Raw genomic sequence first — 26,636 nt, 5'->3', positions numbered from 1 at the left:
TTTGGTTTTTTTAATCCCTCTGTCATAAACTTTATTTTTTTATTTTTATTTTATTCATATGTGCATATCATGTTACATTTTGTGAATGTGAGAAAATATGAATTTTTCTGAGGAGAGGGTACATATATCTTTTTCATTAAAGCCTCAAAGAGCTCTCCAATGCAAACAAGGGTAAAAATAAGTAATATTGGACTAGAAATGGTGGTGCATGCCTGTAATCCCAGTTACTCAGGAGGCAGAGACCCAGAAGATAATAGTTCAAAGCAATCCAAAAAATTATTGAGACCCCACCTCATCTCAACAAAGAAATGGGTGTAGTGGCTCATGCCTGTAACCATAGCTATGCTGGAGGCATTTATAGAAAAACCACAGTCTGAGGCTGGCCCCTGGGCAAAAATGAAGACCCTATCTGAAGATTAAAGTGAAAAGGACTAGGGGCATGACTCAAGTGGTAGAGCACCTGCCTAGCAAGCGAGGGGCTCTGAGCTCAAACCCCAATACTGCCACAAAAATATATATGTAGGGCTGTTTTTAAATTCCTAAGTTCAAACCACAGTACTGCCAAAAAAAGAAAAAGAAAATGCCTAGGGAGAAAACCAGACACAAGTAAGGAATGCAGCAGTTCATATCAGGAAATAATAATAACTCTAATACTTGGGTAATTACCCTTTTCCTCTGTGCTGATCGAGACTCAGATCTGGCTTTGGTGAAACCAAAGAAAAAGAAACCCCAGTGATCTCTGCTGAAACCAAAAGGATGCATCTGTTTCCTGAATCAGCAGATCAAATGGACCCTGCATCAGAGGCTGCCAGTACTGAGGTGCAATTTTCTTTCAGAGAAAGATGAAGCAGTGATGCTAAGTGGGGAGAGGGGAGGGGAGAGAAAAAATGAAGCTCTAGTTTGGGACCGTGCAATAGATTCTCCTCCTCCTCCTCCTCCTTCTATTCCTCCTCCTCCTTCTATTCCTCCTCCTCCTCCTCCTCCTCTTCCATCTTCATCTTTTTCTTTTATTAGTGCTGGGGATCAACCCCAGGACTTCACACGTGCTAGACACTACCACTGAGCTACATCCCCAGCATCACGGATTCTTGATATGGTACCTCGTCCAGACTAAAGATCACTCCAAACAGGTATCACTTCTAAAGTACCTGTGAGCTAATTCCTCTCTAAAATCATTATACAATGAAAGCTTTGGCTTGGTCTGTCTGATTTATTTCTGCAAGTGTTACATCGGATCTTGCTGCTCACTTCTGCATCTTACCCCACCTTCCATCCTGATCTAGTCATGCTAAATGTTTTGCCATGTTCTCAATTGCCTCTGCACCTTTGTACTTGCTGTTCCCTGTGCATTAGCCGTTCCCTCTGCCTGAAACACCTTCCCTCCCTTGTCACCCTGGCTATCTCCTCCTCAGCCCAAAGGACATTGCTTCTAGGGAGTTTTCTCTAACCCGTCAGGAAGAATCAAGTATCTGTCCTTGATATTCCCAAAATCTATTTGCTCCTTCTCATCCTAGTACCTAGTGGGACCATGCCACTCTAAGCTCTCGACGACTGGAACAGTTAGCTTCATCTGGAATCTCTGTCCACACCATAATAGGCTTTAATTGAATGCATGTGAAATGAACAAGTGGTTAATTTCCCACCAGTGCCTAAATTAATCATTAAGTAATAGGTCCTTATTCAAGTATTGTTCTGATGAAACTGATAGAATAATTCCCTGTTCCTTTCTTTCTTCCTTGGAACCCATGGATTTTGTTTAGTACTGACCCCTCAGCATCAAAATGTTCAATGTAACCAGATGTGGTGGTGCACACCTGTACACCACCAAAGCTGAGGCAGGAGGATCACAGGCAGCCTGGGTAAGATAGAGAGACCCTAACTCAAAAAAAAAAAAATGCTGACATAACACAACCCAGGTTATATTAATGGAGTTTTAAGAAAAAAAGGAAAGGACTGTTTTCTTATTCTAAAGACATGACTATGATGTTTGAGGTTAATGACCTTTGTTGGCCATTTTTTAAAAATTTGCTGCATGTCACATGAAATTCCTTTAACCAATGATTTTCCAAATGCTGAATCAGGGCTGCTTATTAAATCATAATAACATTCAACTTTAAATCCAAGAACTGTGGTTATAAAACAAAGAGATTCTATAAAGATTTTAGCTTCCTTCCTCTAAGAAAGGTAATTTTAACTTCCCCTATGAAAGGAAATTTGTGAAAAAAGAAAACAGAGATCAGTGACTTCAGTCCTTCCCTCTGATTGAAAAGAGCCTGGTCTCTGCTTTGCTAACTCTGCTTAGGGCAAATGAAAGCAATCATTCCACATACAAAAAGTAACACTTTGGTCCCTGAAACAGGATTTGAAATAAATCTAAATTCTTTTCTTTTATTTTTAATTGATGAATAATAATTATGTATATTTATGTGGTACAATGGGATGTTTTCATGTGTGTTTACAATTTGAAATGATAAATCGGGCTAATTGATAAATCCATCATCTCACATTTTTTTTGGTGATGGTGGAAACACTTGAAATTGACTCTCAAAAAAAAAAAAAAAAAGAAAGAAATCGACTCTTTATAAATCTAGATATTTAAGAAAAGAATCACTGCCTTCTTTTCCAAAAACAGGGAGCTGCAAAGAATGTCCCACTGATGTTAGAATTCTAGATTCTTTTTTCATGTCAGGATGGTATAAGATCATAAGTTTTTAGACTTAAAAGGGCTTTTGAAGATCCTTTAGGAATCAAAGCTTTCACTCTTCCCATCCTGAGTTATTCATGACTATCTGTCCTTACATCCCTGGGGAGCATAGGTGGAATTCAGCCCAAAATAGGCTCTTAGAAGAGTTGAAGTCTCTGAATATTTGGCCCAAGGATCATCTGCTCTAAATGCCTTCATTTCTCTCACAAGGAAGATGGTGTCTAAATACAGGCTCCTCACAGATATGTCTGGTGCTTTATGGCTTATGAAATGTGTTCTTATCACAGTATACAATGCAATAAATGACTCAGTGACTCTAAGGTCATCCTCTTGTTAATGGTGGAACCTGGGCCAGATCTAATGGTATAATGCAATTTGTCTTTCATCAAGATACACACTTTTTTTTTTTTTGATGTACTGGGATTTGAACTGAGTGCCTCATGCTTACTAGGCAGGTGCTCTACCATGTGAGCCACTGCACCAGCCCCTTTGTGTGTGGTGGGGGAGGTACTTTTGAGATAAGGTCTTGTGAGCTGTTTGCTGGGCTGATCTTGAACCTTGATCCTCCTGATCTCTTCCTCCTGAGTAGCTAGAATTACAGGACAAGCCACTGACACCTGGCTCATTGTTCAATTTTCATATACACATTCAAAGTACATCCGTCATATTCACCTTCCTTCACCCTCTCCCCTACTATTCAACAACTGCCAGTGATTTCATTATGCTATCTTCATAACACAGATGCAACGTATTTCAGTATCATTCACTCTATCATTCTGTCTGCTTCATGCTTTCTAGGCAGGTGGTCTACGGCTTGAGCCATGCCCCTAGCTCCAGAGCTTTATTTGAAATGGATGCATTAAGAGGGAAATGGATGGAATAAAACTGGCCATTCGTTATCAGTGTTGAAAAGGTGATAGTACCGGGAGGGGCCATTATACTGTTCTTTCTACTTAGGCATATGTTTAAATTTTTCTATTATGTTTTCAACATGGGGTGTTCAGGTAGCTGCAAGAAATTTAAAATGGCCAAAGGATACAATATTGACATATAGTAGGGAGAGGGAAAAAGGGACAGGATATAAGATTAAAAAGTTAGGATGGAACCAGACCACAGAAGTCCTAAAAACACACTGGTGGCATACTAGCCCATTTGGTTTTTACCTCCACAAGCTGATGTATTACAAACTTTCTGTGCACGAGAATCATCTAAGAGGGAACAAGAGAACACAACATAAGGGCTGGGGGTGTAGCTCAGTGGTAGAGTGCTTGGCCAGCAAGCATGAGGCCCTGGGTTCCATCTTCAGCACTGCCAAAAACAAAAACAGAAATAAAAAGGAAATACAAAGTAGTAACTATGAGCTATTTTCATCCACGGGGTACTGCACTTTCCTTATTCCCTGTCAGGTGGGCAAAGGATTCATGAATAGTCACGGGAATCCATTTTCCTGGCAACAGTGATTTGAGGAAGAGGGATGGGAAAAGGAAGGTAGAGGGTGGCGTCAGGAAGCCTGGAGCTACCAGCAACTATGTCTTCTGGAGACACAAAGGAGGACAGTGTGTAGTGGGAGGGAATGAACTCCAACAGATACAAAGGGAGGAAAGCCAAACTGGAGAAGAGAAAGAGAAATACGGAGACAGAGAGTAGCATCTGATGTTGATCAGTGCTGTCCAGAAGAAATATAACATCAGCCACAAATGTGAGCTACATGTGCAATTTTAAGTTTCCTAGTGTGCAAGTTAAGAAAAGTAAAAAGAAATAGATGAAATTTACTTTCAGGCTATACTTTAATTAATCTATTATAACCAAAATATGTGTCAACAGGTAATCAATATAAAAGATCACTAATAAGATTGTTTTCTCCTTTTTTCCATACATAAGTCTTTGAAATCCAGCATGTACTTTCCACTTGCATCATCACCTTTCCATCTGTGCTAGTTGAGTTCAAGTGCTCCAACTCCACAGCCTCATGTGGCTAGTGGCTGCCTTATTGACAAAACAGCCCCAGGTCTGTTCCTACAGAGGAAGTCAGTTCTCATTCTAACCATATTTTCTTAGAGTGTATATGTGGCATTGGTTCGTTCGTCACAGTTGTTTACATCTCCCTGGCAATCTAATGCCCATATTCTGAAATCATCTCCTTTAGCTAATGCTTCCACACCAAACCAGTGTGTCCCCTTCCCTAAACCAACCTAGGACCAAATATTGGGCAACTAGGGACAGTTCCTGTGTCCCAAAGCCCAAAGTACCCATCCTAAGCTGCTCACCCTACCATGCTTTGCTTTTGCTGCTAAAACCCCTAATAAAGGCTGTGGCCTATGCCTTCCCCTGCCTCCCTTCTGCTTCCTGACCAGACCTGGTGCTTCTCCATGTGGCTATGCATGGCATACATGGTCCCTTCCCCCTGGAAATGTAGTAATTCTTCCTTCAATGGCATTGACCTCTCTATGTCATCACTCAGACAACTCCATAGATTAAAACTCCACAGGTATGACTGAGACAGTTTTGCCCCCTGAATTTCCTAGTCGGAGGAAAGAATGGATTTGTTTTTCTGACCCTAAGCTAATTTGACATGAGTTTCTGTTTCTTGCAACCTAAAGAATCTAGACTAATATATACAGACCCCCGGGGTTCTATCTCAAGCTCTAGAATTTGCATCTTAATAAGATGATTCTTTTAGAGCTAACCACACACAGACCCCAGACTGAGTTTAAAAACCCTTGCCGGGACCCAAAAGACCATGGCAAGTAATTAAGCGGATGGGATGCAATAATGGATAGATTTTGGATGCAGGAAAATCACTGTTGGCAATTGATTTGGAAGATGAACCAAGAGGGCAAGAGATGAGAGAAAGGCCACTCCCAGGTCCTCACCAGTCCCCATACAAATTGGTGGCATGGGTTCCCCAACTTCTGTGCCATTCCCAGGCCACTGGGTGTAAAAGGAAAAGGAAGGGATGTGGGCATTTGCTGACGCCCAGGGCAGCTCCTGCTCCCTTTGTGCTGCTTGCCCAAGAGGGCGTATTTTTTGGGAAGGGATGTGTTCTGAAAGTAGGGAGGAAGTCACCACCCCACTGGAAAGAATCTGCCACCCTGCCTTCCAGCTGAAATATCAGATAGAGTCTTCTCCAGAGACAGCAGGGAACTGGAATGGCCAAAGGGATTTTTTTTTTTTTGAGGGATTGTATGAAAGAACATGATGTCTTAGGCAAAGGGAAAAAAGATAAGGGGAAAGTGGCAAATTAGAAAGTCCATTGTGTATGTTATCTCTGTTATTTTAGAATAAAAAAAAAAAAAGAAGTATGGCAGGCTGGGATCACAGTTCATGTCATCCCAGTGCAAAATCATTGCTTTTATCACTTTTATCACTTTTCCTTGTATTTTGGCATTTTGGCATTTTTTCCCCCCAGGAGTTTTCTGGCACCCAGTCCCCACACTGCCTGGCTAAGAAGAAGATCTGGAGGTTCACTGAGTCAAGCAAGGAAGTGAAGACAAGAGAAAGTAAGCGAGGAAGAGGAGGATGTGATGGTGTGAGATGTGGGGAGGTCCTCCTTTGGAGAATGGAGATCTGAAGTTATTGGGAATACTTTGGTGGTGGAGGCTAAGTTCCTACTTGAGCACAGGGCCAGTGGAATTGGGCACATGTAACTGACCATTATTTGCATATTTTAGTTCAAGAAGTTGGGCTTGGAGGTAACACTCAATGAAAAGGAATTGCCATGGGAACTGGTAATGCCCATGTCAGTAGGACTTTCCGTCCCTGAAGGTGGAGTTATAGGACACCAAGTTGAAATTTGTCGAAGTGTCGCTTCCTCCACAACAACTCTTTTGATCCCATTCTCTTCCCATCTTTAAGCACCATCTTGCTGGAATATACTCATATCACCTTCTTTTCTGGAACTTAACACAATTGGAGCTGAAAAATCGTTTGCTGCACTATCAGCTCCATGAGACCAGGAACCACTTTTGCTGATTCTCTGCTTTAACTCTGGTACCTCACATGATGTTAGAGCATAGCAAACTATTACTATAAGTAATATAGGACTGCTCAGCACAAACTTCTCAAGTTGTCTTTTCTTACCATCCATTCACTCTTCTGCCTGTTCCAATCAAATGACCCTCTATTCTGTCTCAGGGCCTTTGCACTTGCTGTGATCTGCTTATAAAGCTCTTTCAGGGCTGGTAGAGTGGCTCAAGTGGTAAAGTTGCCTACCTAGCAAGCCTAGCAAGCATGAGGCCATGAGTTCAAACCCCAGTACCACACACACACACACACACAGAGAGAGCTCTTTCAGAGTAGAGTACAGCACTGCTTGCTCCCTTACTCTCTTCAGTTCTCTGCTCAAATATAACCTTATCAGACCATCATAAGAAAATTAAAAAAGCACGCCACCCCATCCTTGGCTCTGCCAGTCTTTTGCTTGTTTATTGTTTGGTTTTTTTCTGTAGCTCTTATGACCATTGAACATACTACATATTTAGTTGTTTACTTGTTTATGGATTGTCTCTCATCCAGCAGAGTATATGCTCTGTGAAAAACAGATTTTTTTTGTTCATTTGCTTATTCTCACACACATTAGATACTCAAATATTTGGTGAAGGAGACAGAGAAAGAATTGACTAGGAGACTGAGTGACCAGAGGCAAGAAAAGAGAAATCAGAATCAGGTGCATAAAATATGATAGAAGCTTAGAAAGAAAAGGTTTGTTTTGGGGGGTTTTTTTTGCAGTAATGGAATTTGAACTCAGGGCCTCACACTTGCTAGGCTGGTGCTCTGACATTTGAGTCACTCTGCCAGCTGTTTTTATGTTGGGTATTTTCGAGATAGGGTCTCACAAACTAATTTTCCAGGGCTGGCTTCAAACTGTGATCCTCCTCATCGCTGCCTCCTGAATAGGTAGGAAGAAAAGCATCTTTTATTGTGGTAAAATGCATGTGACATTTAGAATTTCACACTTTAATCTTTTTTTTTTTTTTTGGTGGGATTGGGGTTTGAGTTCAGGGCTTCACACTTGCAAAGCAGGTGCTCTATCGCTTGAGCCACACTTCCAGTCAATTTTGTTCTCATTATTTTGGAGATGGGGGTCTCATGAACTATTTGCTCAGGCTGGCCTCAAACCATAATCCTCTTGATCTCCGCTTCCCAAGTAACTTGGCTTACAGGTGTGAGCCAGTGGAGTCCATTTTAATCACTTAAAGTGGACAGTGCTACAGCATTAAGTACACATTGTTGTGCAGCTATCACCACCGTCCACCTCCAGAACTTTTTTTATTTTTCCAAACAGAAGCTCTACACATTAAACACTAACTCCTCATTCCCACAAGCCTTTGGTAACCACCATTCTACTTTCTGGTTCTATGATTTCTACTACTCTAGATATCGCATACAAGTGGAATCAGAGAATGTTTGTCTTTTATGACTGCATAATTTCAAGGTCCAATTCTGGATCCTTCTCTTTTTCTTTCTTTTTTTTTTTTTTTTGTGTGTGTGTGTGATGGGCTTTTTTTTTTTTTTTGGAGACAGGTTCTTGCAAACTATTTGCCTGAGGCCAGCTTCAAACCTCATGATCTGCCTCCTGAGTAGTTAGGATTTGTAGACGTGAGCCACTGGCACCAGGCTAAATCTGCCTTCTTTTCCTTATAATTCTCTTTTGCTAAGTAGTCTTATCTGTTTCCTTGGTTTTAAATGTCACCTATAGGCTTGTGACCTGCCGGTGACCTGTGCAGTTACAAAAGGCCCTGTGCTAGAGTTCTCTGGACTTGGTGGTTTAATACTATGCTCTTGCCATTTTGAAATCATTTTTACACAAGGCATCTTGATCTCCATTCTGCACTGGGTCTTTCAAATTATGTAGCCAACCTTATTGTCAAATGTGTAACTCTACCCTAGACCACTTTTTTATAGGAGCACTTGACTCCTATACCCCACTGTCTACTTGACATTCCACATGAATGATTCAAAGACATCTTAAAACTAACATATCTAAGCTGGGCACTGGTGGTTCATGCCTGTAATCCTAGCTACTCGGGAGGCAGAGATCAGAAGGATCAAGGTTCAAAGCCAACCTGGACAAATAGTTCATAAGCCCCTATCTCAAAAATACCCACTACCAAAAAGGGGAGGGGGCAGCTGGTGGAGTGACTCAAGTAGTAGAGTGCCTGCCTCACAAGCATGAGGCCCTGAGTTCAAATTTTGTACTGCCAAAAAAAAAAACCTAACATATCTAAAACTAAACTCTTAATCTTCTTCTCTAATCTGTCTTTCATTCCAACCAGAAACCTGGAAACCGTGTTTTCCCCTCCCTCTGCCATTTTCTCCTCCTCTATCCAACCCATCGATAAGTCACAAGGATTGCTTTTCAAAATATCTTTCAGATCCATCCACTTCTCTCTATTGCCACTGATGCTACCCTGGCCCATGCAAGTATCTTTTCTTACTTAGGCACAGTACTAGTGTCCCCACCTTACTACAGCCCCTTCCTTAAAGCTAAAATGGTTTATTTCCCATAGCATCCTCAGTGATCCTTTAACATAAATTATAATGTGACTATGCCATGCCCCTGTTTCAATCTTCCAATGGCCCTCATTGCATTAAACAAAACCCAAACTTTTACAAGGAAAGTCCTGCATGAACCAACCCCTCATTGCCTGTCCACCTCTCCCTTTGCCTATTCACACCTCCCTCCCCACAGACAGTAGCACCGAAACCTTTCAGTTCCGCTTTCTTAGAACGTATATTTGCCTATAAACCAATTCTTCCACCTTCCTCCAGCTTATTTTTATCTTACCCATCCACAGGTCTTAGCTCAACTATCACATTGTTAGAAATTTCTGTGTTCACCTGGGTTCCCCAGAAAGTGAAGCCTGAGGCATAGGGATGTTAGGTTACTATTTTAATTGAGAAGGTGAACCAAGTTGTTGGAGGAAGGAATATAAGAAGAGGGAAGCAGGGAACAAGGAAGAGCCAGTATGAGAACGTGTCAGCCATCTCCAAATGCAACTGATTGCTTGGTCTATAGGACCAAGAAGCTAATAGACTGCGTCATGAGTCATTCCTTCTGAGGAAAGTATTATCCTGTGGCCATGAGAGAAAACAAAAAACAGTGTTCTTTGAGGAATATCATAAGAACTACATGACTTGACCCCTCTCTGTGTCTCCAATGTCAATCTCATGTCACTATCCTTTTATTCCATAGGTCTCATCTCCACTGGTCTTGTTCTCTCTCTCCCTCTCTCTCTCTCTCTCTCTCTCTCCACCTTGTTTGTTTCTTATATACACTCATCATTGCTTATCACAGTATCTCCCAGTGTTCAATGGTCCACTCCACCCTATGGGATGTTAGCTTTCCTACATCTGCCGGCTGTGTACACATGGGCCTGGACACGTGTGTGCATGTGTGAGAAGGCCTCCTGGGAGCAGCCAGCACCAGGGCAGCACTAGAGCAGGAAGCAAGAAACGTGAGATGCAGGCAGGGAGCAATGTGCTGTCAGCTTGAGCCTACATGGAATCCATAGCGCCCATGCAGAACTGAAAAGAGAGACAGGTGAAACAGAGAGGATTCAAGATGGAGCAGAAATACTTTTGAGATACCTTCCTGACCTGCCCCCAACCCCACGAGATAATACTGTGCATTCATTTGATAGTGATGATGACAGAAAGGTATATAGACAGATACCATGGCACCCTCACAGAGCTCACATTCTAATGTGGATGACTGTTAAAAACAAGTATTCTAGGATGGGAGGGGTGGCTCAAGTGGTAGAGTGCCTGTTTTGAAAGGGCAAAGCCCTAGTTCAAACTCCAGTTGCACCGAAAAAAAGAAAAAAGGACTGGGGGCAAGGTGCCAGTGGCTCACACCTGCAATCCTAGATACTCAGGAGGCAGAGATCAGGAGGGTCAGGTTCCAAGCTGGAGCAAAACAGGGCTGGTGGAGTGGCTCATGTGGTAGAGGCCCTGCCTAGCAAGTGTGAAACCCTGAGTTCAAACCCCAGCACCTCCAAAAACACAAAACGAAAGCCAAGCTGGAGCAAATAGTTCTTAAGACACTATCTTGAAAAAACCCTTCACAAAAAAAGGCTCAAGGTGTAGGCCCTGAGTTCTAACCCCAGTACCGCAAGAATATGTATGTACATATATACTAAAAAATGGATAAAATTCACTGTAATTGTAAGTGATTACAAGTGTACATAAGAAACAAACAAACAAACAAAAAAGAAGCAAACAACAAAAGGCCAGGCATGGTAACATATTCCTGTAATCCTAGCTACTCCAAAGGCAGAGATAGGAAGATTATGGTTTGAAGCCCACCTGGGCAAAAGCATGAGATCCTATCTGAAAAACAAACTTAAAAAATCAAAAGGACTGGGAGTGTGGCTCAAGTGGTAGAGTACTTGCTTAGCAAGTGAGGCCTGAAACTCAATCCTCAATACCACCAAAAAAAAAAAAAACCAAAATGGTGGGGTGGGGGGCATTCCAGAGAGCATACAACATCAGTTGATCTGGAACTTAGGCAACAAAAGGACAGTGGCATGAGATGATACTGGAAAGAAGAGGAGCCAAATCATATAGGTCTTATGACTTTCCTCAAAGAACACTGGGTTTTTTGTTTTGTTTTCTTTCACAGTGTTTATATGTCTTTAATCACACTCAATCTGTCTCCATGTCTAGACTAGAAGACCAGTGAAATCAAAGACCAGTCAGTCCTTCTTATCCCCAGCACACCTAGTGCTATGCTTAGTGCCTGATGCCCGTAGGCCCTCAATAAATAAAAATTAAGTATCGAATAATACCTGTGGAATGCAGGAATGAATGAATGAGAAGCTATTTGCTTAGAAGAGCAAGGACTTAAAGCTTATGGCATTAGGCCTTGTGTCCATCTCTACCTCAAAGGTCATTGGTACCAGAAATCCTACAAGTCTGTTGGCTGAGTGTTCTGGTCAGTGATTCAGTGAACACTAAATGCTCTTCTTGTCTAATTAAATCATCATTCAATTAACACAGTCTTTCTTTTTTTCTTTTTCTGATTTTTGGTTTTGTTGTTTTTGTTTTTTTGGGTTTTTTTGGTGGTACTGGGTTTGAACTCAAGGCCTCATGTTTAGTAAGCAGGTTCTTTACTACTTGAGTCACACCCCCAGCCCTTAGTCTTTCTTTCTATTTAAGACTAATCAGCTTACAGTCAAGCCCTGGGAACCACATTATTGTTTTAAGAGGAGCTGCTACATAACCTGGCTCTGATCCCTTACATGTTTCCTTGGTGTGTGTGATCTAGGGCCTAGAATGAATATTATACACTGTCTGTAGTCTGGTAAAATTGACGGGGACCTTATATGGCTTGACTGAGGTTTCTTCCTCACTTTGATCCCAAGGATAAGATTCTCTAGCCAGATCTTCATTATCAAAGGTCCTCCTTGTAGAGGCTAAGGACAAAGCTCAGTGGTAGAGCATGTACCTAGCAAGACTCTGGATTTTAATCCCCAGCACCAGAAAAAAAAAAAAAAAAAAGAAGTCCTCATTATCAAATGGTCCAGGCCAGGTGAAATTCCTGTTCATGTCTGAGTAGAAGTTTTCAATTCCCTGCTACTCCACAGAGTTATTCAAACAAGCTAACCATGTCCTCCCTAAGGAACCAGGGACACCTCACCCTCTTGATACCACAAAACTTACTTGAGTACAACCCATGTGGCCTTGTGTGGCATAGCATCCTCCAGAGTGAACATTTTTAACTAATAGATTACTGTTATCTTATTTGTCCAGTGGCAGGTATCATGTATTTGGTTATCACCATAAGCCTAGGTGATAGAATTTCTCTTCCTAACATGGAAGTAGGAAGTGACCAAAACAAATAGCTTGTTTCAATTTTTTTGGATCCTTTTATTTTTATTTATTTATTCATTTATTTTTGGTGGTACCAAAATTTGAACTCAGGCACTTGGGCTTAGTAGGCAGGCATTTTACCACTTGAGCCTCCCCTCAGGCTTTTTTGCTTTAGTTATTTTTTAGATAGTCTCATGCTTTTGCCTGGGGGGAGGGATTGGCCTTGGACCAGGATCCTCCTACCTATTCCTCCTATCTAGCTGAGATTACTGCTGTGCTCCAGTAAATTCAATTTTTTTAATTAACTGAGATGAGATTAATCTATAGGTATCAAAGACCCAATAGAGTGGTTTAAACATAATAAGAATTTATTTCCCTTGATGTTGTGTGAATCAGCTTTCTGTTATTGTAACAAAATACCTGAGATAATCAACTTTTAAAAAAGGAAGTTTGGGCTTGTGTTTCAGTCCATGATTGGTTGGCTCATTGATTTTGTGCCTGTGGCAAGGCAGCACATTGTGGTAGGATATGTAGACAAAGAAGCTGTTCACTTCATGGCCACCAGGAAGTAAAAGAGAGAAGCAAAAGAGCCAGGGTTCCAATATTTGCTTCAATGGCATGCTCCTAGTGACCTAATTTCCTTCCACTAGGATCAAGTTCCTAAAGATCCCACCCCTCCCAAAAGCACTAAGTCTTCAACACATGGGACTTTGGGTGACATTCAAGATCCAAACTGTAGCAACTGTAAAACAAGACTATTCTCAAAGTAATCAGATGCCCAGTCTTTTTTTTTTTTTTACTTGAGACAGGGTTTCTCACTCTGTAGCCCAAGCTGACCATGAATACACTATTCTCCTGCCTCAGTGCCAGGATTACAGATGTGAGCCACCATATCCAGCTATTAGGCCCAGGCTCTTCTAGCTCATTGCTCCTCCACACCTAGGACATAGTCCTCATCTGCATGGTTCCTTATCTACATGAATCATGAATCATGATTCCCTTGTTGGGAAGTGGTCAAGTTTACTCTATTCCCATGAAAGTTGCTGCAACTGCCCACAACTCCAAGACTTAAGGCCAGTTAGAGGAAATCAAAAAACTAGATGCTGTGCTGGGCACCAGTAGCTCAACAGTCTCTTGGAAGACTGAAACAGGGAGGATTACAGTTTGAGGCTAGCCTAGGCAAATAGTTCACAAGACCCCCATCTCCAAAATAACCAGAGCAAAATGAACTAGAGGTGCGGCTCAAATGGTAAAACACCTGCTTTGCAAGTGTGAAGCCCTGAGTTCAAACACCAGTACCAGAAAAAATAAAAACAAACAAACAAAAAAACCTGTATGTTCAAATACACCTTAAATTTTTAAACCTAAATGATGCAAATTCTAGGGCTCAACAAATCTGGGTTCAAATTCCAATTTTGCCTCTTTGCAACTTTCAGCAAAGTTACTGTTAAACCTTTTTAAGTTAGTTTCTGCAAATGTAAGACAGAGTTAATAATAGAAAACAACTTGAAGCCAGGCACTGGTGGCTGACACCTATAATCTTAGCTACTCAGAAGACAGATCAGGAGGATCATGGTTCCAAGCCAGCCCAGGCAAATGGTTCTCAAGACCCCATCTCGAAAAAAACCCTTCACAAAACATGGTGGTAGAGCGGCTCAAGGTGTAGGCCCTGAGTTCAAATCCTAGTATCAAAAAAAAAAGAAACTACCTTGAGAGGATCTTGTAAGGATTTGGTGTTGTGATGGACATATATACTAGCACAGAACTGTGCAGAGCAAGGATTCAGTAAATGGCACCTGACACCTCCCTAAACCTCACTTCTGCACTTACCCAAAGAATCTGAAGGGGCTAATAAATATTCAGAGGAAATTTTGAACTAGTGTATGATAGTGAAAATGATAAAATCTATATATGCCTACCTTAGGTGATCCCCCTTAAAGGGGATTTTTCTGAGGATCAAATTAAATGAGTTAAATGCTTAACACAGTGCCTAGCACATAGAAATCACTACGTAAGTATGAGCTATTATCATTATTATAGTCATCAGATACATGAAATTGGCATTATTTATTTGTCTTTGTAAGAGCCTGTGGGCATTTGTTATTTGCTGATATCTAAATGTGAAATATCTTAATGTGACACTGTCTGCCTCCCCTAGGAGTTCCAGTGTGTGAGGTAATTGGAGGCTCACTTTCCCATTTGTGGCCATTTAGTGAGGCTGGCCATCAGTAACAGCAAAAGGGACATGGCATGCAGCTGTACAGAAAAAAGAAAGTGAATTTTTTGAAGATTCCTGACTGCCCAGGATTTTTTTTTCAAAGGTTCTCTGTAGAATTTTCAGTACAAAAATAGGTGTGAACTGTGTGCGCTTTGGAATGGAATGAGGTGGCCACTGTCGAGCTAAGATTGTAATTGTTCAGTGAGCCAAATTCCTGTTCACTGATGTTGTTTTGGGTTGGGCTGACCTTATGAACTGGATTTCTTTTCAGATGGGTGTATTTTTCCTTATTGCAAATTTCCTTCAATTCATCACCAGAGATTCTAGCCACTTTGCTGGGAGCTTGTGACCCTCACTTGGATAGCTCATGATTTGCCTTTAATAAATGCTTTTTTTTTTTTTTTGTAGTTTCTCCCCACTTTTCCCCTGGGATGCCATCTTAGCCTTCTGATACCACTCTCTGTTTTTGTCCCCTTATGAATCACTTCCTTTGGGTCATTGGAGTTGTTCTCCTAAAGGAAAATTGAATCTTCTTTAACAACCAACTTGGAAAAAACCTTCCTAAATTCTTGCTTTACTATTCATCCAATGATTTCCAGGCTTCATGACCTGGGTACAAGTCACATCCCCATTGCTACATTTACTCATACCACATGATTGCCATGGTACTCATTTTCTTAAACAATCTGCATTATACTGTGCACAATTTGTGACAGGCCTAGGTCTTACCAGTTTCTTTTGTTTGTTTGTTTGTTTGCTTTTTGACAGTACTGGTATTTGAACTCAGGGCATTGTGCTTGCTAGGCAGGTGCTCTACCATGTGAACCTCAATGAATGATCAGCCCTAGACCTAGGCCTTATCAAAGGAACTGTCTGCTACCTTAGAGAATTCACTTTTCTCTAGATTTTCCTATCCACAAATGTTTATATTGCTTATTAATCTATATTCTCTTTTTTTTTCATTTTTCTTTTTTTTTTTTTCATTTTTCTTTTATTATTCATATGTGCATACAAGGCTTGGTTCATTTCTCCCCCCTGCCCCCTCCCCCTCCCTTACCACCCACTCCACCCCCTCCCGCTCCCCCCCCTCAATACCCAGCAGAAACTATTTTGCCCTTATCTCTAATTTTGTTGTAGAGAGAGTATAAGCAATAATAGGAAGGAACAAGGGGTTTTGCTGGTTGAGATAAGGATAGCTATACAGGGCATTGACTCACATTGATTTCTGTGCGTGGGTGTTACCTTCTAGGTTAATTCTTTTTGATCTAACCTTTTCTCTAGTTCCTGGTCCCCTTTTCCTATTGGCCTCAGTTGCTTTAAGGTATCTGCTTTAGTTTCTCTGCATTAAGGGCAACAAATGCAAGCTAGTTTTTTAGGTGTCTTACCTATCCTCACCCCTCCCTCGTGTGCTCTCGCTTTTATCATGTGCTCATAGTCAAAAAAAAAATAATAATAATCTATATTCTCTCTTTTTGCAAGAAGAACTTAAAAATGCAAACACTATAGCAAAATAAAATAAATTTGAAACAAGAAACATATTGCAAAGGGAAAGTAAACTATAGCAGTAAAACGAAAGCAGGCACAAGACCCTGAGTTCAATCCCCAGTACATAAAAATAAATAAATAAGGTAAGATGCAAGTCAGAAGTCCTCGCTCAAGGTGGTATAAAAGTTGGCTCAGTAGGGCACGATGGTGTGCATCCATAATCCCAGCACTCAGGAGGCTGAGGCCCCAAGATTACAAGGTCAAGACTAGCCTGGCTACATAGCAAGTTCCAAGCCAACTGCCAAAATCCTGTATCAAAAAAATTTTTTTTAATTTTTTTAAAAACAACTCAGTGATACAGCACCTGTCTAGCATACCTGGTGTCATGAGTTCCATCCCTAGTCCATGCCTAGGAAAAGGTTTTTTAAAAGTTGACTCAAAGTCCCCTGGTAATCAACACAAAAAAATAAGACAAGTTACAAAATGCATAGTGCTCCTAAAGGATAAACACACCAGCTGCATAGGTGCAACATAACTTTTCTACAGCTGTAGCATCTGCTAGGGGTCCTCACATAGGAGTTTTGTGGACATTGTCCCTAAAGCATCTTACTCAAAGCATAGTGATGGATTTATGGACCTTCCTTTTAATACCATAGCACAAGTTAGCAGAAGCATTTCTCCCTGAGGCCAACACTGAGCAATCTCTTCTGACAATGCAGCAGATAAAGGAGGAATAGAATGAGTTCTGTGGAAATGCTGTGAAAACTAGAAAAGAGAAATGAGGAGAGTGTCTGGTGACAGCTCCAACCTTTGAGGCACTGTAAAATGCCAACCACCTCTCAGAGGCTCAAGATTTGATCAAACTGATTATTTGGGAACCTATTTGCTTTTATTGAACACAATGATCTGAATTTCATGGCCATCCCCTAACTCTTATCCTTGTTTGGCCCTTTGGATCCCCTCACCACCCAAGAGGAGTGAAAAAGGAGAACAGTCTTGAGGAAGGCTGAGTCAGCCCCAGAAAGGAGATGAAAGATGGTAAGGTGGGTCACAGAGGCGCACTCAGAGAGGACCTCACTTAGAGCTAAACTTCTATGGGTTCATTGGCCCAGCACTGACATTCTTTATATGTTTAGCTGCTTTTTTTAATAGACTTCATTTTTTGGAGGAGTTTTGGAGGAAGATACAGAGATATCCCAAACACCCCTTTATTCCCTACCCTCACACTCTCCTCCCACATCAACGTTCTGGAAAAATGTCACATTTGTTACAGTTGACGAACTTACATGGATCCATCATTATCACCCAAACTCCATAGTTTACATTAAGTATCCCTCTCAGTGTTGTACATTGTACAGGCTTTGGTAACTGTGTAATGATACGTATACCCTATTATAGCACTATTCAGAATGGTTGCATTGTCTTAAAAATCCTCTGTCCGCTGCCTAGTCCATCCCTCCCTCCAACCTAACCTAAAATACCCTGTGGTTTTTTAGTTTTTAATGAAATTCAGTTGAGTTCATTGTGCACAGCCTAGTAAGGATGGCAGTGTTGGACATTAGATTTGCTCTATTCACTATCAAATTTCATATAGCATTGTTTTCACTAAAACCTGATTTAGCTTCTTCCTCTCAGAGCCCATCAATTTAAATTGCATGATATAACCCAGGAGATGGACAAATGGTTTACAACAAAAGAAAAAAAAATTCAGCTTAGCAGAGTAGCTAAATTTATATCAGCAAAAATCAGTTTTTATATCCATTATTTAACTGATGTTCATTTGAAATTATACAGTGTTTTCATTCTGAAACTTAAAGAAACTAGCCTAGAATCAGCACAAGAATTTTCATAATTGTCCTGTGAATTGTACAAGGTGGATACAAATGAAAACACGGCAAGAAAACAGGGCCCGGATGTTTCTACATATTTGGGGAAAGTGGAGAAGGGGAGAAGGTAAGGACAGGAATGAAAGCCCAGAAATGTTAACAAATATTAATAATGACAAACTGAAAATCTCTCAAAAGGACAAATAACAATAGCTTTATATGAAGACCATTCAGTCTTCACAGAGTATCATTACCAACAGTATCTATACTTGCAAAGAAAAAAAAAGGCAAAGGGAAATCATTTTATAATTATATAAAACCTCCCTTTTAAAATTAATTACTAATTTGGTCTCCAGTCTGGTAATTCAGCATCATCTAGAGTTGGAGATGAATACTTCTGTAGTGGCTAAAGTCCTCTAGAATATTTAAATTTCAAATTTTTTTTCAAATGTATGTGTTACCACATTTAGAAATTAAAAATAAAGACTTTCAAAGTTATATGATACTAAAAATAACACTGACCCTTGATATTTGTCTAATGAATCCTCTAGAGAAAAGAAGACTTTGTCCATTGGAGAAAAATGGGGCCAGCTCATCTGCAGTCTTCGGTTTAATTAGCTAAATTCTTCCAGATGGAGAACATCCAAAGCAAAGGAATATTTCTGAGCCCCTTGGAATTGGAATAAGCACAACAACATGTTACATGTAAAGAAAAATGTGCCTGTGTCCTTTATCTTTCCTTTAAAGGGTACATGAGGAAGTGTTTGGTAGCATTATGATTTTCAATTTGACCACTGAAAAAGATACGCTCTCATTTTGATCCAACATTCAACAAACAAATATTAAGCACTTGCTTTTCCCCTGTGTTAAGTACTGGAGATAAAAATAAGACAGATCCCTGTTCTCATGGACTCTCAATTTAACTAGAGGTTGCATTCCCAGCGCAGTTGGGTAACAATTTGTCAAATCCATAAGTGAAAAGATGCTTGCATAAAGGAATTACATCTATAAAGGATCGAACAAATGAGTGTGGTCAGGTAAGCATGGGCCCTCAAACTGTCAGGGTACTCTTTGCAAAGAATTTGTCAGGCAGCAATGGGAAAGACTTCCAGACACAGACAATAGCATTTGTAAAGACATGGATAGAAGAAAGAGCACCCTGTATTTAGACAAGAGCTAGTAATACAATGTGGCTGGAGAGTAATGTGTATATGGAATGTGCTGGAAAGTAGTGTGACCACAAAGTTGTGTTGGGGCTCATTTGAAGGTGACCCTGAAAGCCAGCTAAGTTTAGATCTGATACTTTACTATGTGTTAATGTTTTAGAAAGATAACATGATATCTAGTATTAGAGGATGCATAAAAGGAAAAAGGAAGTAAAAGATATCAAAGGTTAAGTGCCTTGTTCGTGCCAAGCACTAGGATAGATCCTGTACATATTTATATTAAATCTCATTTAATCCTTGTAATACTCCCACTGGGTACATAATATTGTCTCGTTTTCAGAAAGGGAAACTCAGAGAAGTTGTGCAATTTTCCCCAGATTATACAGCTCATAAAAGATAGAAGTAGGATTTGAAACCAAGGGTTCTAAAAATCTTGTTGGAGAATAAATAAATCTTGTTGGACTCATAAATTGTTATTAGGAAATATATACAGTGGAAGAGTAAAGAAAGTTAATGAATAATCAAGAAAGGCACACATGCAAGACGCAAGGAAAGAAAAGCATGACTACACAAAAGGATATTTACAGTAAGGGAGATACAACACAGGAAGTGGAAAGATAATCATAGAAAAACCACAACATGTGTTTTTAAAATGCAAAGCCCCAGGGAGGAGAAAGCTAACGATACAATACTGTCATTCACTCTGGCATCCTGTACATTTGGTTTTGCTCTTTACTCTTTTTTTTTCTTTAACTTTAAACAATTTGTTATGAGAGTAACAAAGATACAACTCATGATCTCAGAGCTCTGTTGCTCTAAATCAGAAACAGATGGTGCCTAATTTCCTAGAAACTGCAGAATTTTGAGGACAACACTGCACCACACCACTGATTTCAGTTCCTTCACAGATACTAATACAGGGCTGAATAACGAGGCTCCTGAGCACTGTTTCGGAATATCCATCCTCCTAGCACGAGAATCTTTTTGAAGGTTAAAACTTTTTCCCATTTTTCTGTACTTTTTGTCTGATTTCAAAAATAATTCCTTTTTATTGTTAAATTTTTAGAATATGTGCTTTGCATACACGAGGCCTTAGGTTCAAACCCCAGCACCACAAAATAATAAATAAATGAAAGAGTAAATAAATACTGATCAAAGAAGAAAATAAAAGTCTCCTGTACTTCTTCCATCCAGCAATACCCAATGACTATTGTTGCCATTTTGACAATGCACACATACTTTTTGGAAAAAAAAAAAAAAAAAAAGACTCTATCACAGGCCAGGTCTGCCCAGGCATAAAAGCAAGACCCTGTTTGGAAAAATAATGAAAGCAAAAAGGGCTGGGAACATAGCTTTAAGTGGTAGAGGGCCTGCCTAGAAAGTGCAAGGCCCTAAGTTGAAGCCTCAGTACTGCTAAAAAATAAAAAACAGGAAATAAGAATTAAGTATGGATTTTAGTTAGCAATAATATACTAATATTTTAATACTGTTTCATTAGTTATAACAGTGTACCATATAAGCTATTAGCCATAGGGGAAGTGGAAAAGGAGGGTAGATGGAATATATGGGAACTATCTGTCCTATCTTTGCAACTTCTTAGTACATTTAAAACTATGCTAAATAAAAAATTTTATTTTAAAAACAAACACTGACAGGGATCCTCAGATCTTGAAGCATGTGCCTGATTTGTTTCCTTAGAATAAAACTGAGAGCAAAATGGTTGAGGTAAACTTTAGAGATTATTCATTTTAAAGTATTACAAATGGGGGTAGATAAGAGAGGGTGTGAATGGGGATAAGAGGGGAACAGGGTATGAATATGCTTAAAGTACATTATATACCTGTATGAAATGTCATAGTGAAATCTTTTATCTCATGTAATTAATAGATCCTAATAAAAAAGAAAATATAAAGTGCTACAAATGGTTTACTGATTTTGGGGAGGGAACTGTGGTTTGAACTCAGGGCCTTCTACTCTACCACTTGAGCCCTTTTTACTCTAGTTATTTTTCAGACAGCGTCTCATGTTTTTGCCTGGGGCCGGCCTTGGGCAGTAACATCCTACCTCCACCTCCAGAATAGCTGAGATTACACAGATGTGAGCCACCTATTCCTTTATCTACAGCATTTTCCACCCTGTAGACTCCTGAAGATGGAAGAAAACACAACAGGTCATGAAGCCTGGCTGCCTCGTTCCACAGCCTACAGCCCTAAAGTGGCTTTCCTCAGGTTAGGCAGCGAGCAACCAGTAGGACATAGGACCTGTGTTCCTGTGGACTATACTCCCTGCTGAACTGTCCCTAACTGAGGTCATATGAAGCAACATTTTCTGTGGCTTGTGGTGAAGTCAGTGTTCAACAACTAGACCTGTGTGTAGTTCTCTTTTCTGTAGGTAAATACAACGATTTGCTTCCTATGTTTTGGACATGGTTGTTAAAAATTAAAAGAAATTTTGAAAAAGTTTAAAGAATGGATTCAGAAACAACTAAGAATTGCTTGACTAAATACCTGAACAAATCATTTTTCCTTTTGGATCTATTCCTTTCAAATCTGAAAATTCAGAATTCCAGTACCTACCTCTTCATCTTCTGACAGGGACCTTGGAGAAAATAAGTAGCTAGTGCAGCTATATCTGCGGAAGCTTCAGAAAGAAATGTCATTTAAGGAAAAGGCATTTGAATGTGAACAAAGGGCACATTTTCTGTTAAGCGCTCTGTTTTATCCCAAGAAAGTTCATTTCCTTGCCCGTATGGTCTCTAGACAAGGAAAATCCCAGACTTGGCATTGGTAAGGAAGAAGAGGGCAATGGAAAGGAAGGGAGAGAATTGTTAGACTTCTTGGCTGGAATTCAGAAACAAATAGTTCCTGAGCCTGGCATTGTCAGAGCCAGCGTCAGGACCAGCCCAGAAGGCAGACAAGGAACATTACCGTTACAGACTTGGCTCCACACACTGTTACTCAGAAGAAATTGGTGCGTAAGCAAGATCCTGGAGGATGCAAGAGAAGTATAAACAATCACTGGGTGTGGACCTGTGGTTGCCTATAGAAGCTTTGCCAGGCCCGAAAATGCAGTTGTACATTTTGACTTATTTAATTCCCAGACATTCTTGCAGGATTTGGGCATGACAAAAGTGAGCTAAAACAAAACTAAAGTCTAGAGTTTAGGAAAGCATTGGCCTCTGACCTCCAATTGGATCCTCTAATCAAAGTCCTAAATACTGTTCAGGTCAATGTGCGTCTGAGATATAGAAGTAAGTTCTTTTTTTTGCCTATAAAACATTTTTCAGCACCTGCACTGAATTGGAACTTGGCAGGCAAAATGAGGAAGGAGTAATACTTCTACAAATCTTCCTATTTTTATGATTTGAACCCTTTTACTCTTTGAGTGGATGGTATAAGAGAAAGATGTTGGAGAACTTTCAGAAGCTCGTGAAAGGAGAAAAGAATTAAACAGATTCCAAAAATGTCTTGATTGATATTTATTGCCATCATTATTTTGCACAGGAAGACACAAAGACATGGCAAGTTTATTGGCATTGCCCATGATTGTGCAGCAACAAAGAAAGCAACAGCCCTGAAGTTTTAAGATAAGACAGAATGAGAAGGGACTGCTGGAAGTGAGACCTCATGAGAGTCTAGATCAAAATGAGAATCTATATGTGAAAATTTGAACCCCTAGCTTCTTCATTGTGCTTTTATATGAAAAAGCAATTTGTGCTTGGGGTTTTTTTTTTTTTTTTAGACAGGGTCTCACAATGTAGCCCAGGCTGGCCTGGAACTTGTGATCCTCCTGCATCAGCCTCTGGAGTGCTGGGATTACAGATGTGTGCCACCATGCCCAGCTTGAAAAAGCAATTCTAGAACCAGACGTGATGGCACTATTTATGCTTCCCACATAGCTGAAATGACAGGCACGCTCACGACACTCAGCTTTTATTGGTTGAGATGGAATCTCTCGAAATTTTTGCCCAGGCTGGCCTTGAACCACAGTGATCCTTCAGATCTCCACCTCCTGAGTAGCTAGGATTGCAGGCATGAGCCACAGTTCCTGGCCTCAGAATTAGTTTTGGTAGGCACATCTTTTATATTTTTAGAAAAAAATTCAGGACATAATGAGTCAAGGAAGAATTTTTTTTTCTGACTTTGTGGATTATGTTATGTTCAAAGACATAAAAGTAACAATTATTAATGAAGCATGATTTGTTGAAATTTATGGAAAATATTACACGAAAAGTGAAAAAATCTAGGTGAAAAACTATTGAAAGGGAAGTGAGAAGTCACTGACTTCACTTATTTCACAATTTTGCTTCTAAAAGAAACTTCCCCTATAAAGCTGTGCTCTGGGGGTTTCCTGAGAACAGTTTCAAAATTCTAGACATCATGTCAGGGCAATTATTAAGTACCTGCAATGTCATTTTGGCTTCCCCATGATTTAGCCTTATAATGACGTCTATTTTCTGTGAGCAAGGTTCTCACAGGCCCACACATGTTGAAGGTCTTTGACACTGAGGTCAGAGCTACCTTTCAAAAAAATTTTTAACTATTTACAAAGGTTTTATTTAAAATAAAATCCTTAATGTTCTTTTTTGTGGGGAGGGGTATTGGCGATCTGGAACCCAAAGACTTGCCACATGCTAAGCAGGCGCTCTATAGCTGAGCTATACTCTCAGTTCCTAAAATAAAATTTTTCTATGAAATCTACAGTAATAATGTATTTAGTACATTAAGCATTGAGTTGTAAGGAAGGACAGTTAAGTAAATCCAAACCATTCATCAAGAAAGGGAAAGTTGCTGGGTGCCACAAAAGGGTTGGCAGAGTGACTCAAGCAGTAAAAGCACCTGCCTAGCAAGTACAAGGCCCTGAATTCAAACCCTAGTACTGCCAAAAAAAAACCAAAAAAACATTAAAAAATCAGGGAAAACTGGACTGTTGATGTAGTTCAGTGGTAGACCACTTGCCTATAGCATGTGTGAGGCCATGGGTTTGATCCCCACCACCACAAATAAAAACAAAGAAATATGCTTCATTCCAAATCTACCATCTTGACAATTTTGATACTTTAATTGTATTAAGTAATTCTTGAGGTAAGAGTCCCTCACCATTTTTTTTTTTTTTTGCAGTACTGGGGTTTGAACTCAGGGCCTACAACTTTAGCCACTAAACCAGCCCTTTTTGTGTGTTAGGTATTTTCAAGATAGGGTTTCTCGAACTATTTGCCCAGGCTGGCTTCAAACTGAGATCCTCCTGATCTTTGCCTCCCAAGTAGCTAGGATTACAGGCATGAGCCACTGGCACCTGGCACCCAGCACCAATTAAAATAAATTATTAGCATTATAATTATAAAATTATGTAATAAATTATTAGAATTAAAATATTAGCATTATAATCCAGGAAGTTGTACCCTTAAAAAAACCAAATAAATAAATTCTCCTTTTTTGTAATATCTTTTTTTTTAATTTAAGACAGGATCTCTCTATGTAGCCAAGGCTGGCCTGAAGCTCATTTCATTTCATTTGGATGAAACTGGCCTCAAACTTGCAATCCTGCCTTAGCCTCCCAGGTGCTGGGATTACAGATGTACACCACCATACCTCACTGTACATCTCTTTAATAATAATTATTATCATATTTTACTGTTACCTCTGTTTCTCCTTTGTCACCCATTAAACTGAGAGAACTTCAAAAGCAGGAAATGTGAAACTTTTATTCTGTCAATAACTATTTCATGAATACCTGATAAGTACTAGCCTCTCTCCTAGGCACCAGAGATACAACAGAGAACAAGGAAGGCAAGGTCCCAGGCTGCATGTAGCTCTTATTTTGAGGGATCTTTATAACCCAGTGCCTAGCACATTGGTGCTGTGCAATCAAGACTGAAAGAATAAATATAGGATAAATCAAGGTGCTGCCAGGAATTTGAAATTTAGTTGCTATGATTACTACAGCAACATGTAGATAAAAATCAACATAAAAATCTAAAGAAACCAGGGACTGGTGGCTCACACCTATAATCTTAGCTACTCAGGAGGCAAGATACCAGAAGCCAGCCCAGGGAAATAGTTTGGGAGACCCTATCTCAAAAAAATCCATCACAAAAAAGGGCTGGTGGAGTGGCTCAAAGTATAGGCCCTGAGTTCAAACCCCAGTAATGCAAAAAAAAAGAAATAGAAAATCTAAAGTCTCTTACATTGTGACCATATGCCAAGTCACTGCTGCTATCATTAGTTATTGAAAGTCACTGTCCAAATGGCAGGAAATCATATTCCTGGAACCCAAAAGAACATAGATTATGTAAAAAGTGTTTAGTATGAAACAACTCTAATATTTTTGTACTGGGACTTAAACTTAGGACCTCAAACTTGCTAGGCACTCTACCAATTGAGCCTAATTTCAATTAAAGGAATTATCACCTAAAAATTAACTAAGCTTCATAGATATACAAGGTACTACACTGTTTATTACGATGCTGTTCGAATTCACTGTGACTAGAACACGGATATGAAGGTCAAAGAAGGCTCTCTAGTCAAAAGAACATTATGCTCTAATAGATATTTTTAACATATGGAGAAAATGACACTAAAGTCATGTTTCCCAAAATATCCTTCCACAGAACAATGGTCCAATGAGTTGCTCCTTGAAAAGAATATTGTGTAGGTCAAAACACATCATGCTTGAGGCCCTCTTAGAGCTTCACACAGCACAGTCATACTAATGTCTCTGAACAGTTCTGCAGGAAAGAAATATGTTTGACATTATTCCTCATCACCTCCTATACTTATTTAAGCCACCAAATTCTTTCAAGGAGTAGCTATTAAGTTAGTTTAGAAAAATATACCTTGAAGTTCAGTTTACTTGTTCACTCATACCTACTCATTAGTGGTGATTTGATAGACTAAGACATTCTCATAATATGGTGTTAGATGATAAAAATGTTTTTCTTATGAAAGTATTTATAAATAAAACTTGTTTCAACAAGCATCATCTTGGAAACAATTGTCTGTCTGCATTTTGTTTCTAAGTGAAGTTACTACCTAACCACTAGATGGCAATCTTATGCTACTTATGTTGCAACCATCCTGCAGAGTACTACTAATAGTTCAAGAAGTACTTGGGTTTTCTAAGAATGCATATATACTTATATATAATCATTTAGCCATTCCTTAGATATTCACTGGGTAACTTTAAATTCCCAGAACTTTTTTTGTGGTACTGTGTTCGAACTCAGAGCTTCCTTCACGCTAGCAAAGCAGGAGCTCTCCCACCACATCTCCAGTCCATTTTGCTGTGGTTATTTTGGAGATGGGGTCTTGCAAACTATTTGCTCAGGCTGGCCTTGAACAGCAATACTCCAGATCTCAGCCTCCCAAGTAGCTAAGATTACAGGCCCAGTACCTGGCACCTGGCTAAGTTCCCAGAACTTTGAT

At 39.8% G+C, this 26,636-nt stretch overlaps 1 long non-coding RNA gene across 1 annotated transcript; it reads left to right on the top strand.

The window, feature by feature from the left end:
• The first annotated feature begins 820 nt into the window (after positions 1-820).
• On the top strand, positions 821-20,439 carry LOC141413707 (uncharacterized). The gene is made up of 3 exons (XR_012438517.1): positions 821-1,130; positions 6,114-6,204; positions 18,598-20,439. It is a non-coding gene; the product is annotated as an uncharacterized lncRNA (long non-coding RNA).
• The last annotated feature ends 6,197 nt before the right edge of the window (positions 20,440-26,636 follow it).

Source organism: Castor canadensis, chromosome 1 (genome assembly GCF_047511655.1).
Source record: "Castor canadensis chromosome 1, mCasCan1.hap1v2, whole genome shotgun sequence".
In the NCBI taxonomy this organism is placed as follows: domain Eukaryota; kingdom Metazoa; phylum Chordata; class Mammalia; order Rodentia; family Castoridae; genus Castor; species Castor canadensis.
This window is presented reverse-complemented; position numbering and strand designations above follow the sequence as displayed.